The 13,921-nt window shown below is 41.5% G+C and overlaps 1 protein-coding gene across 1 annotated transcript in view; it reads left to right on the top strand.

The window, feature by feature from the left end:
- The window catches only part of ADARB2 (adenosine deaminase RNA specific B2 (inactive)), a 303,805-nt gene that overhangs the window by 246,317 nt on the left and 43,567 nt on the right, over positions 1-13,921 (top strand). The window lies entirely within an intron of this gene.

The following is a 13,921-nucleotide window of genomic DNA, read 5'->3' as shown; positions in this document are numbered from 1 at the left end:
CCGCATCAAGCACTCAAATGAATACCAATTCCCTATGTTTTTTACAAAAAAAAAAAAAAAAAAAAAGGGAAGAATCTGTCTTAGATCTCTGCAAACAATTTACTAATGGCATCAACAAAAACAAATCTGGAAAACTCTTGTTGCATTCGGTACCACAAGTGACAAAAACTGACTTGTTTTTATCTTCATTTCAATTTAATGTTATCCTGACTAGAAGCAGATTTATCTGTGCTTGTAAAGTTTCCAGGCAAAGCCAGTAAAAAGCACAATGGAATTCTGTGATAACTGCTGGTAAGATAATGCAAGATCTCTACAGACAAAAAAGAAGTGTGCTAGATTGGTTTTCTTTTTCTGAACTCTGACATTTTTTCTGTCATTTCAATTTCCCAGGGAAACCAAAGAGTTATATTTGGCCACTGTAATTGACTTATGCTGTAGCACCCGGGGCAAATTCCAGTGTGTAAGAAAGAAAGAAAATGTGGAAAATTATGTTATTGACAGACTGAGAATGTTCTGCAGTAATAAATTTCTAGCCAGTAAAACAGGCGGTCCAAAACATTTAGAAATGCTTTGTTCTGAATTATGATGACAATTAAAATCTCCATGCTTTTTTGTGAAAGTAAGTTTTCAAAACATTTCATTAGCAGACATCAAGATAATCTTGAAAATGTTGGCCTAGGAGGGAGTAATTTACCACACTAGATACCAGCTGATGAGATCTTATCTGATGTAATACAATAATCGAATATAATAATAACAGAAAAACTCACGTAACTGATCTTGAACTAAATGTTTCAAAAGATTGAAGAGTTTAAGTTAATTATTTAATAGTTATAATGTCTAATGTTATAATGTCTTTGAAATCTGCCAGTTCTCTAAAATATTCTAATTTTGTTGAAACACACTCAGAGAAGAGTGTTCTATTAAAAATTGTTTGATTGATTCTAAGAAAATTTGTTAACAAGAAGTGCATTCAAATCTTCCACATACAGCAAGCTATAATCCACAGACTATCTTCAAGTAGAACAAGAAGAATACTTGTTCTTGTAAGTTAATATTTATATAAAGACCTATGCTTTGCACATGGACTCTCCAAAGTAGATCTGCTTATTTCCCTGAAGATAGTTTGAATTCACACATGGTAAATTAAGAACATCAGTTCACCAGTGGAAAAGACATTCAACACCATGTTAAACATAAGCCATGAGCTCAGAACTTGCATCATGTGCTGCAAGGAGTTAACTTCCCTCATCGTGTTTTGCACTGATGGTAAAACACGGTTGCTAACACTGACATTTTGGTTATTGCTGGACTGTGCTTGCCAAGTGTCAAGACTTTCTCTCCTATCCATATCCCCAACAAGTAAGCTGGAAGTGAGCAAGTGGCTGAGAGGGGACACAGCCAGGACAGGTGTCCTCAGCTGATGGAGGGAGTGTTTCTTGCCTTAGAACACTGTGCTCAGCAGTAAAAATCTGGGGAGAGGGGAAGGGGGAGATAATTGGGTTTATGGCAGTTGTCTTGCCAAACAACTATGAATTATCATTATATCAGTCCATTAGTTTTGCCTTCCTTCTGTTTCTTCCCAGTCCCACAGGAGAGTGGAATGAGCAAGAGGCTGTGTGGGTGTTTGGCTCTTTGCCAGGATCAGCCAATATTTCATTTCAGCAGCAGCTGTTTCTTGATGTTTCTTGTCAGGGAAAGATGACCCACCAGCTCCCCATTCTTCTGTCTCTCAGGTGCAATTTGGACGTCTTATTTTGACTCACTGGTCTGCTGTATCTTTCTATTGAAAAGTTTTCGGGGAGAAGTAGTTTTCAATATTGTTGTTGTTATTGTTATGTCAGTTGATACATTTGAAAAAAATGAAGGGCAACCAAGCTATTATTTTCTAACACAAGGCAGCAAATGCAAAACCAGAGCACTGCCCAATGCCCAGAGTCACAGAGTGTGGGGTGACAGGAGGAGCCCCTGGGGTCTCACCATGGGTCACCAGGCAGGGTGGCCACCTTCACCAGCACACAAGGCTTTGAGGGGACAGTGTGGCAGTGCTGCCTGTCCCCCAGAGCTGGGAGATAGGAAATTCCAGGGCAGGGCTGAGCAGGGTGGGAGGTGTGAGCCTCACACTGAGTGCTGGGATCTAAAGGCTGGTGGCATTCACACTGTTTACTGGCAGCACAGAGAGAGTTTGGCCATTGCTCTGCCTGAAACCACCAGGCACAGTCAAGAATTCCTGTCACTCAGTAAAGAGACGATCTATTATTGCTGAGGTCCTCTTTGCAAAAAAAACCCTCCCATAATCATTAGGGACAAAATGAAACTGCTATTTAAACACAATTTTCCCATTTGTGTTTGACAAATCTTAGCAGTTTAAATACTGATAGGAACTTTTTGTCATGCTTCCTGTAAAAATGAAGCATTAAGAAAGTTCAGTCCTTTTCACAGCAGTGTAACATTCATAGAAAAAGATTATGAGTTGATTTCTCGCTTCAATTTTCTCTCTTCTATATATATTTTTTTTTAAGGCTGACAATCATTTTGATGTTAAAAGCAAATTATGAGGTCTTCTCAGTTATCTTGTGTGAAATAAAGATGAACTGGACAAAAGAGCCCTAAATAGAAATTTCATGCTGTGATAAAAGATGGGAAATTATCATCTGTATCTCATGGAATGGATCTTAATCATTGCTAAGTGGAATAACAGAAAAAAGTAAAGTTGACAATATGTCTCCATGGATCTTTCCAGTCACATTAAGATTCACAAAACCTGACGTTTAAGTACAATCAGAAATACTGCTGTCCAATTGATTTCTAGTCCTCAGTATGAGTAGGAAAGTTGCAAAGCATTAGAATATAGAAGGACATCCAGGACAGATGTAGAGTGTCAATCTGCTCCATCCCATGCTGGACTCAAGTAGCCAAACCAGTCAGAGAAAATGTGAACGATTTACAGATTAGTGTCCAGAGCAGATTCCTTCAGGAAGAGAGGCACAGGAGTAATTTAGGCTCCCAGAGCCCATTTGCATAGTCAGATGGATGCCAAAAGCCTGCTCCCAGTGAGATTCAGTGTTTCAATGGGAATCGAAACTTCTGAAATCAAAATTGGGTGCCCAAACTGCTGACATCTTTTTGAAGATCTCAGAAATTCTCTTCACCCACTGCTGCCATTCTTGTAAACATTATTGACTTCTTAACATATGTCAAGGTTGACACTTCACCAGTAGATGACAGTTTTTCTCAAAATATTTTAAAATAAGTAAATAGATATGTAGTTAGGAACTATATATGTCACTGTTTGTCAGAAATCTGTTTTCCTCTACTTATAAACCCTAAACCAATAATTTTCAGATTCTCTCCAAATAGTTTTCAACCCCATAAGCCTATCCCTTTTCCACAGCTGCAACTCTTTTCCTGGATTTTGTAATGTGCCCTTATAATGGGCATAATTTTTTATTCCTGCAGCTCAAGAGACTTAGGTTTCTAAATTCCAACTCAAAGGACCTTTGAAGTTCTGCAGTTCAAACTCTGACCCTACCAGAGCCATCACTTCTATTAAAACCAGGGTTTAGGCATCGTGAGTACTCCCCCTACAAGAGTGACTTTGAGAGTTTATTCATAATTTCTGTTAAATAAGGGCTAAGGAACAGAAATTAGTTGAAGACAGATTACTTAGAAACAGAAAATACGAGATGGGACACAATCCTGCAGCCTTGCACAAAGTAGGAGTAAAACAGGTTCAGGAACAACTCTCCAGGCCAGGTTATATGTTTTGCATCAAAAAACAGGGAGAAATGCACGCACCAGCTGGGAGTACAGAACCAGAGCTTCACTTTTGGAGATGAGCACTCCACTCTGCACACACACAGCCTCTCATTGCTGTTATTGTCTAACCTAATTCATCCTCTTAGGTTCACAAAGAAGAGGACAAAGCACCCCTCTCATATCAGCAGTTTTAGGCACTTCCACAGGAAAATTACCCAAATGGGAAGGGAATTGAGTCCCTCATTTGTCACCAGCTGAAGCAGCTGTAGGTGTCTCCAGACCATTGTACCCCTGGTTTCTGGGCAGTTCAGCTCCCCACTGTGCCCACTGGTTACTCTGGTTCCCATCTCTTCTCAGACACTGGGCCTTTTTACCTCCCTGAACATTTACTGTCTCTGGATTTAGTTTTCCATTTCTGCTGTTCAAAGTATTTTCCTGACTGAAACACCTCTCAAAATCTGGATGCAGACAAGACCCTGGCTCTGTGTCACATATAATTGCATTGGGCATGAGGATGGGTGTAATAATTAGCATAAAACATGGAAATTAAAAATAGGCACTACTTTTTCCTAAGTGTGTCAAGCAAGGAATTGGCAAGGTCAGACTTTCATTCTACTCTGTGATAAGGCAATCTGGAAGCTGTCCCAATGTCAATACCAAGAGTGCATCTCACCCTAGAAAAGAAGTTTCTTTGGTGAATAAAGGCTTGGCAAACACTGTTTTCTCTTTACTGACCTAGTAAAACACATAGGTAGATGTTTTTAGACGCAAGTACGAAAAACGGGGGGGAAAAAAAAAGAATCCCACTTAAAATTAAGTTCCTCCTGCACTTACAGTAATTTCACAATTACAAGCCGCACCGATTATAAGCCGCACTTCCGGGGTGTCAGCAACATTTTGTTTGTCCTCCATAAATAAGCCACACCAGACTGCAAGCTGTTCTTTTGTTCACAGCGAGGATCCGCGTGCAGCTTTCACAAAGTTGCCAAATAGTAACAGAATCGTGGGATCACAGGGTTTACTGGCTCAGCCCTGCTCAGGGCAGCCGCCAGGGAGCGGCCCCAGGCCCACTTGCTGCTGCCGCTGGGAGAAGGGAGAGGGGCTTGCCCAGCCAGTGCTGCCAGGAAGAGGGAGAGGCGCGTCCCTGGCCAGTGCTGCCAGGAAGAGGAAGAACGGCGTGCCTGGCCGGTGCCACTGCCACGCCCCCCGGGGCCAGGCAGCGCTGCCGTTGCGCCGCCACTGCCCCGCCGCTGCCCAGGGCCGGTTGGACTCCACCTCAGCTTGGGGCTACTGCTGTTCGGACTTCCGGGTTGGGAAATTTCCAAAATTTGTTCATATATAAGCCTCTCCTGAATGTACGCCGCACTTCTGGTTTGGGAGCAAAATTTTAGTCAAAATGGTGCGGCTTATAATCGTGAAATTACTGTAATTGCCAAAATTCATATTCAGGATTTCATTCTTTCTCACTGTCTCACTGCAATTTAGAATCTTACTTGCATCTAAAACTGTCAATTTACTTAATATTCAGATATCAGTGGCACAACATTTATTAGAGAAACACAGATATCTGCAGTCAGGACATGGCAGGAAAGAGCAGTTCAGCCCTGCTTTAAAATTAAGAATTATGTGCAAGCTCTCTTCCTGAGGAGAAAAACAGTATTCAAATTCACATGAAAGTAAAAAAATCCTCAAATAACTTTGATTCTACCACTATAAATTTTTATTTTTTTAATTCCTCAAGGATATGGTATGGGGGTATGCAGGGCCCTGGGCTGGCTGACCCTCCTCCCTCTCTGGATTTCCAAAGCCCACGCTGAGGAAAGGAAGGGAAGGTAAAGGGCACTGGTGCTCACAAACACAGCACTGTCTCCTTCCACACTGCTCAGAAGCAAAGATGATGGGATTTCATCCTTTTGGTCCACTGAGGGGAGGGAAGAAATGGACCATAGAAATTAGAACTGGGAGAGACCACTAAGTCATCCAGTCCATTTCCCTGCAAGCATAAGATTGTTCCCAAGTACTATTTCCAGTCTAGATTTAAATTAATCAATTAACAATGGGGCATTCAACAGCACCTTGGGAGACCATTCTAGCCTAATGGATCTCATTGTTAATAATTTGCACCAGTTATTCAGCCTGACTTTTATTTTCTTTGATGTCATCTCAGGACCTCAGATCTGTTGCTCTAAATTTAGGGCTGACTTCCCTTCTTGAGGTTTGTACCTTCCAGATGCTCAGAAACACTCCCACCATGTTCATAGTTTGCATATTCGGTTTTTGTACTCTCTCCTGCTGGGTCACTCTTTTCTGCAGCCCCCAGGAGCCTTGCCTTTGTTTTCTGATTCCCATACACTTGGGCAACCTCCTCACCATTCTTTTCCGCTCTGGAAATCCACCTTTTGAATGAGGTTGAAGGAAAAAACCTGCACAAAAATATCTTGCAAAGTGGATTAGCACAAGAATCCTTTTTCAGGTATGCCATGATGTGATCAAACAGTACAAAATGGGCTTGTGTCAGAAAGGGATTTTTGTTTCAGAGGAACTGAATTTGGAACTTATTTACCAGAGCACTCCCCCACCCCTGTGGGTTTAGGCAAAATTTACTGAACCTGGCTGTGAAAAGAGAGCCATGGCCACTGTCAGACAATACCCTGGCTCTTGATTCCAGCACAGAGGGGTCAGAGATCAGGATAAGAGAGGACTGTCACTCTATCCCTGCTTCTTCACTGATGAAGAGGAAGAGCTCTGTGAAGAATAGCTTTACCTAGGCAGCACAGTCAGAGGGAGGATTACCCAACACATTAATAAGGGAAGAAAATATGAGGCTCTCAGAGGCCCCCTCTACACCCTTTCTTTCCACAGAAATACAATATAATCAGTTACACATAACCCACATTTTGATGTAAGGACAGGAAATCACTGTGCAACTCCAGTGTTTCAAAGACTGTTCCATTTTATACCCCTAAATATCTGTAACCTCACTGTTTGCCATTTCTTTGTTCCTATTATTTGCTACCTGTGTATCTGCCTTTCATTCAGACTTCTGCTATTCCATTTCCTAAGCCCTCAACATGCTTCTTTCTTCTCATATTTTAGTCAGCTACTTCACATCACCTGCTCCCATCCACCTCAGGGGTGTTCTTTGGGGCATCCAGTGTGAGCTAGGGGTTACAGCCAGGGTGCTCACTGAAGTCCCAGGTTCCTGTTTGTCACTGAAATTATCACAGTCACTACCACAGGTACAGTAGAAAATGGAGAGAAAAAAAAATGAACTGCAGCAATCTTTGTGGCTGGCAGATAAATGCATACTGTGAATTGATATATGCACACTATTAATCATCCCTGATGTACCCAGTTCTTCTCTTATGGCAAAACATTTTTTATATATAGTTTTTTAGTCATGAATGTGGTTTTGTTCTTGGTGCAGATCTGGGGACAGCAGAGCTCCCTATGTCAGGAGTGCATAACCTACATCAGCACTGAAGAGCCAGGTACATCCTGCCACACACCAGCCCCTCAATGCTCAGCTCCCTCCTTGCACACACATCTTGATTTCACTTCTCTTGAAGTCTCAGAATAGAAGGAGTTGTAGATGCATCACCAAGTTGTGGAGAAAATGGACTGATGGACCTGGATAAATACATCTCTCACTTCTAACCATAGACCTACTCCTCATATAAGCACTGACATACAGGGGCAATAGTTTTAGTTTCCAGAGAAATGTGTCCTTTTCCTGGGTTTTTTTGTTTGTTTGTTTGGGTTTTTTGTTTGTTTTTTTGTTTTTTGTTGTTGTTGTTTGGGGGTTTTTTGGGGGTTTTTTTGAGAAGATGGGTAGAAGAGCTCTTTGCCTCTTTGGCAGTATTTTCTGTAGGACCTTGCCCACTCCTGGGGTGGCAGGCAGCAGCCTGGCAGCACAGTGACCACGGGGCTCTGCACAGGTTCAAGGATCTGCCTTGGGACTGTGGGGTGCAGGGCTGTGCCCACAGCACGTCCCTGCAGGCAGCTTTTCCAGCATCACTGCCCTTTCATGTCTTGACTATCTCTTATTACAAAATTAAAGCCATTCTAAGAATGTGATAGGGCTGCCAGGGAAGAAGATAAGAGAAAATAATGCAGGACTTGTCATTGCTATGTAACATCAAGAAATTTTCCTTCCCTAAACAAACTTGAAATGGAAACCTGAACTTATTCAGCTGTGAGTAGAGGGTATTAAAGAATAAAAACCAACCCTCCTCTGTGATCCGAGCTCAATTAAGCTGCCTTGAAAATTATTCCAAATACACTTTTTTTTTCAGATAACAATAGACAATCCTTTTGACTGATTTGTTTAAAAAGGTAAAGAAAGAGCATAGAATTATTGCTTATCAGAGAGAGAAGCAGCACCATTTAAAATAACATGAAATTGTATCCCATGAATTATTCAGAAGGGCTGATGTTACACTATCATTATTTCTGGCTTTCCTTTTTACTGCATTGCATTTTGTGTAAGTTGTCTCCCACCCAATAAAGAGGTGTGGGTTTTCTTAATTAATCAAACCTGATTTTTCTGATTTTTTAATTTTTCTAATTTAAAATGAATGTATTTCGAGCAGTGTCATGCTGAAAAAGAAGATAGATTTCACTACCACTAGCAGGGTCTAAAACATGCAGTGCAATAGTCACTTGCATACTGACTGGTGCTTCTCTACGTGTCGTGCCAGCTGCTGAGGAACCAAAGTGTGATCCCAGTTGTATTCTGGCATTAGCAGTTGTAAACTCCATGCTGTTCTGTGTGAATTAGGCTCGCTGAATTTCACAGTTCTCTGATACACAGCCAATGTGATTCAGTTTGCTGATTGCAGGTACCAGTCTACACCTCCTGCCATTACCTCATGGTTTTGATTTTCCTTTCCAACACAAAAATATGCAAGGCTAACAAACTCATTCTTATGGAAGGTCCTACTAGTCCACTAGAAGAGCAACTTCTAAAATCAGTGGAAACATTGACTAGACTAGCCAAAACTCACTTGTTGTATTGGTAGAGCTGTCTTTAGGTGGGAGTAGGCATTTTGTGTTTATGGCCCCAACTGACCTAAAACCCCAGCTCATAACCATAGTCCATAAGATGTCAGCCAGTTCTCCACATCCAGTTTATCTGCTGAGCAAACCTTCATATTTTTGCTTGGTTACTCTCTCTTCTGTCTTTCTGATTCATTTCTGTTGCAAGCTCTGTGGCTGCAGGCCTGCTGTTTTGGGAGGTCACATAGAGAAGACATCCCTGTTTGCTTTCTGTGTGTAATAGTTCAGCTCAAGGCAAAATGACCATCCTTGGATATACTAACATTGATACAATTATCCTGAATTGTTGTGGGGGAAAAAAGCTGAAAAGAAAAAATCTCAAGAAGCTTAAACATAAGGGGGGAAAAATGTAAAGGCCCTAGATTTCTTCTGTTTGGCCTCTTATGATTTGGGCAGTTTTGATCAGTATTTTCCTGCTTGGAAGAGAAATCTTTCTAAGAGCATCCCTCCACAGTGGAGAAAGGTTTACCTCTTCTGGCTTTCTATAGGTCTTCAGTGTTCATGAAGATACTAAATTGTAATGTAGACTATCAAAAAGCAAATACCTAAACGAGGGTAGATGGATCACCTCCCAGGAAAATTCCTCTCCTTTGACTAAAAAGAGAGTCTGCAGCAATTAGCTCAGCTACAGACATCTAAACTCTAGTTATCCAGAACAGCTGAAATGAATCTCCCTACTGGTGTCAGCAAACTGGAAATGGCTTATAATAAAATCCAGTTTCTTTTCAACAGCTCAGCTATGATGTGAAATTCTGCACTATCACTTAGAGGCAAAAATTGAATATTGGGTGTTCAAGGCTCCCCCTGCCTGGCTGTGAGAGGAGGTCCTGCCTCTAGACCCAGAATGGGCTCAGGCTTTCAGCAGAACGCCAGAAAGGATTGCACCTCACTGGATCATTAGACTGAATCTGTGATCAAAGGCAATGTGCCATTTATGTGTACATTTTTGTTTTATAATGCAACTACTTAATTGACAGAATTTGTCAAGATAAAATGTAGTGAATTCCCTCCCTGCTCTCTCAGCTGTCCTCAACAACAGGGTGTTAGCCAGGACACAGCCACTATGCTGACACAGCTTCCCAATTTCCTTTCCCCTGCTCCATTTCCTTTTCAAATTGAAAACTATTAGAAGTCTTTAGGCAAATAATAGAAATGTAATGCAGGTGCCTGTTATAAATCGTTCACTAGTTACTTTTAACCTAATGTCTCCTCAAACACTACTTTGCAGAAGGCAGCAAGGGTAGGAAATGCCTCATGAACTCTCACAATGAGTGGGTCAGGAGTTAAGGTCATAATAATGTAACCCATTTTTCCTTGTTTGTCAAATAACCTGAATGCAGTTACATCCCTGGATCTTTCACCCAAGACTGACTGCTCTCAGTAAGAACAGGAGTCCTGTGGGGGGCAATCTCAATCCTGGGTCAAATCCTGCTGTGCACCCCTAAGCAGGGTAGGTGCCATTAGGCTGGTGGTGCCAGTTACTGCTCATGTAGGATTCTGCCACTCACAAAGCCATAGCTTTCCCAGGCATGGCTTGAGGATGTGCACAGTCTGGATCTGCTACATGTCTGAGCTTAAATTAATCGATGTTTATGAGGGAGCTCGACTTCCATTAATAGAAATTACTTGAGAAGTTTGAAGTATTCTGCAAGCAAAATAAAATAGGAAGCTAACATTAATAACAAGAGTTAGTAATTACTGGTTTTAATGCAAAATAGACAAATGTACAGAAGTGCCTATTAATTCTGAATCACTGAAGCAAATATCTAGGCTCCAGAGCTGGAAATGCTGCCTAAAATGCCAGTGTGATCAGTCAATGCTAAAATCTGCCTTCATCAGCGAGGCATCATGTCTTGTTCTCAGAGAAAAATTCCTCCCATGTTCACTGGCAATAATATCAAACATTACACAGGGGATAAACCTCCAGCTCTGTGTATGTACCAAACAAGGCATGCAAGAGGACAATCTGTTAGCATGGATGCTCCTGAACACAGCGGACAACTGGCAGGTTGTTGGAAGTGTTTCTCATCATGCTGGGTGCCCTTACAGGCAGCATTGAACGGTGCTACATTGGTCACAGATCACTTTCTCCATTTGGCTCCCCAGTGAGCTGTAAATATTTCAAAGCTAATGCATAAGTCATGTACACCTGGGTTTCCAAGTGCCACAGCAGTGAGACATAACTCTTGGGTATTTCTGAGCATAGAAGTGCATGGATTATTTTCTGACACTGCAAATGGAAAATACATTGAGATCTTTAACACTCAGACTGGTTCTGCAAATCCTTGGAAGCCATTGACTCCCAGCCCCAGGCAACATCTAAGTGATGTTCTGCAAACACTTGCATCTTGCCAGGACTGGAAACACCCCAGGCTGTGTCCACACATGGTTACCTTCTGGGGCCTATATCACTGAAAGCCAACATATGGAGTTAATTCACCCAAACATGAACACCCCAAGCACACTGGCTGTGCAGGTGGACATTGTGATAGCAAACAACATCAGAGGGATTCTTGTTATTGCTGCATCTGATAGGTGCTGGGTACCTGTCTGTTCCATTTGTGAAGAAATCCACTCCTTACAGAAAATCCTGAGTGCGTTCATCAGCTTACCTTCATCTGAGAGGAGAAAAAGAGTTTTTATTTGTGGATAAAATTATTGAAAAAATGAAAGACATCACACTGTGTACTGAGCTGACTGGGGGTTTGAGGAAGGTGTAGATCCCAGGGCTTACCCAGGTGGTTTGCCCTGTATTTTCAGAGCCTGGTGCTTTGCCTACAAGGTGAAGGGGGAGAGGAGGAGGCACACCAGGGGCATGCTAATGTTAGGAGAAGGAAGCAGTTGGTCTCACTGCCCTGAGAAGGAATATTGACTGAGGTCCTCAGGGGCAGAGAGGCTCACGAATTTCTGTAGGAGGGAATTGCCTCTTGGTGTACTCCTGCTGTACTGAGGTAAATAAGGCTCTATCTCCAGTGGTAAATAAATAGAATACAAAAAAATATAGCTGATTCTTTTCATGGATCTTCCAACCAAGGAAAATATTACATACTGTTGAAGAAAATATAGACTGCTTTTTGAGATGCTGAGTGGGACTCGAACACCTCAATGGCAGGCAGTGGCCCATGAAATGTTGGATGTTAGTCCATGTGAAAGACACTGTTAACTAGATGGACATGTCACAATCTAAGATACCTATTGTTTTTCTCACTAAAGCAGTGACCCTAAAGCAAAGCAATTTTGATGTACAGACTATAAGCTCTTTTCTTTGTAGGGAACGAGTAATTTTTACCCCTCAACTTTTTACCTAGTAATAAAACTGGAATAAACACAAAGACTTTTTCTCTTCTCCATTTCTCCCATGTGTTCCCATCTTCACTTCTTGGGTTTTTGAGATTTCCTGCTCTTTTTTTCTCCCCAGTAAATACTCCAAAACACATTTTTAGGGCCACATCTATAGTAACAAATAGAGATTAAATTCTCAGCACAGACATACGGTGATGTGTACTTTGTCACTTGTACCTGTAACAATTTCTGTACAAGACTCTCACAACCAGGGTCTCAGATGTAATTAACTGAATTTTTCACAATACTGACACCTCTCCTACACATGTCACAATGCTGCAATGCCACATTACAGCTAAACCTTCTGGATTACTGATGCAACTTTTGTATTGATATAGGCATGAAACAGTTTTAATATCATTTACAATCATATTCATTAAGCATGGCAACAGTGCTACAGCGTGTCATCCACTACTAGTCCCAGTGCTGTGTGGTGATTATGAAGGGCTGTTAATGGTATTTACCAACTGGCAGCCCCAATCCTTTTGTTTAAAATATTATTTCCTTCTCCATTCAGCTTTTTTGTCATTTAACACCAATAGATTTTATGAGGGAACATGACCCCAAACATGCCGAGCCAAAAAAATCTCTGCAATCTCTCAGTTTTTCTGCTATTCAATAGACCTTTTAAGAGGAAAAAAATATTTTTGCTGACTCTGTAAAATTATTCCTAAAGCTTTTCTAAAGCTAAAGTAATACCATAGAAACAGCATCACCATGGCCCATGGGAAGATTGTTTCCATTCCTCCTATGGGTGTTTGCAGTCTCAGTCCTGTCTTCATCACTGACTTGTCACACTTTGAGGTCTTGATTCAGTTGCCTGAACACAGGTGTGTGTTTTCACTGAGCCTCTTTATGGATTTCCATGTGAGATGCATGGGGAGTGTGCAGAAGCTCCTGGACTCCCCAGACAGCAGCCAGATCTTAGGCAGCACATCAAGGGCATCTCAGGTGACCCCACCTGGGCACAGCCACACCAACACCAGCAGTCTGGGCCACTGTGCTGTACTGTGCAGGTTTGCCTACATTTTCCATTGTGTCATACAGCCCTACCCTCTGTCACTTCTAGAGGAAGCATCTATCAGGCAAAAAAGTTCTTTTTCCCAAGAGCTGCTCCCCAGTTCTTTGGTATTCAGAAAGATGAGCCCAGAGATGTGTTTTTCAAGAGATAATTTCATTTTGGGCTCAGTTCATTCTGAATTCTACTTTGACATTTTCTACAGGGCTGAATGAGCTATGTTTTAGAGAGAAAGGCAGTTCCTGTTGAAATCTCTAAGAATTTTGCAACTGACTCCAAATAAATCAGTATTTATTCCTCGAAAGTTTCTATCTGAACCAAGTAAGGGACATCTTTCAATTGCCATCACCATTATGTGGAGAGGCTGGTCTCAGTGATAAATGCTCCATGCCTGAGACCACACTGAAAAGAGCACTGAGGTAGCTGCTCTTGAAGAAACTAAAAGGAAACTGGACTGAAAGTCAAATCTGATGGGGTATTTCCTTCATGATGTTTAAAAAGCAGCCCCAGAAGCGTTACTTCCATTTTATTTAGTACTTAGAGTGCAACAGCAATGAAACCTAACATTACAGGGAGTATGTGTTCCCACCAGAAAATGTCTTCAACAGCTCATAAAAACCTGCCCATTTATCAGCACTGCAGGAGATCTTTATTACCTCCCTACAGCATATGCTCTGCTATGATGTAGTTATTGATTTAACAAGTAAACTTCATGGTGAGCTTTTATCTTGGAATTAGCAGCAA

Source organism: Catharus ustulatus, chromosome 1 (assembly GCF_009819885.2).
Source record: "Catharus ustulatus isolate bCatUst1 chromosome 1, bCatUst1.pri.v2, whole genome shotgun sequence".
Lineage (NCBI taxonomy): Eukaryota > Metazoa > Chordata > Aves > Passeriformes > Turdidae > Catharus > Catharus ustulatus.
Note: the sequence above shows the minus strand (reverse complement) of the source record. Positions and strands in the feature narration are given on the sequence as shown.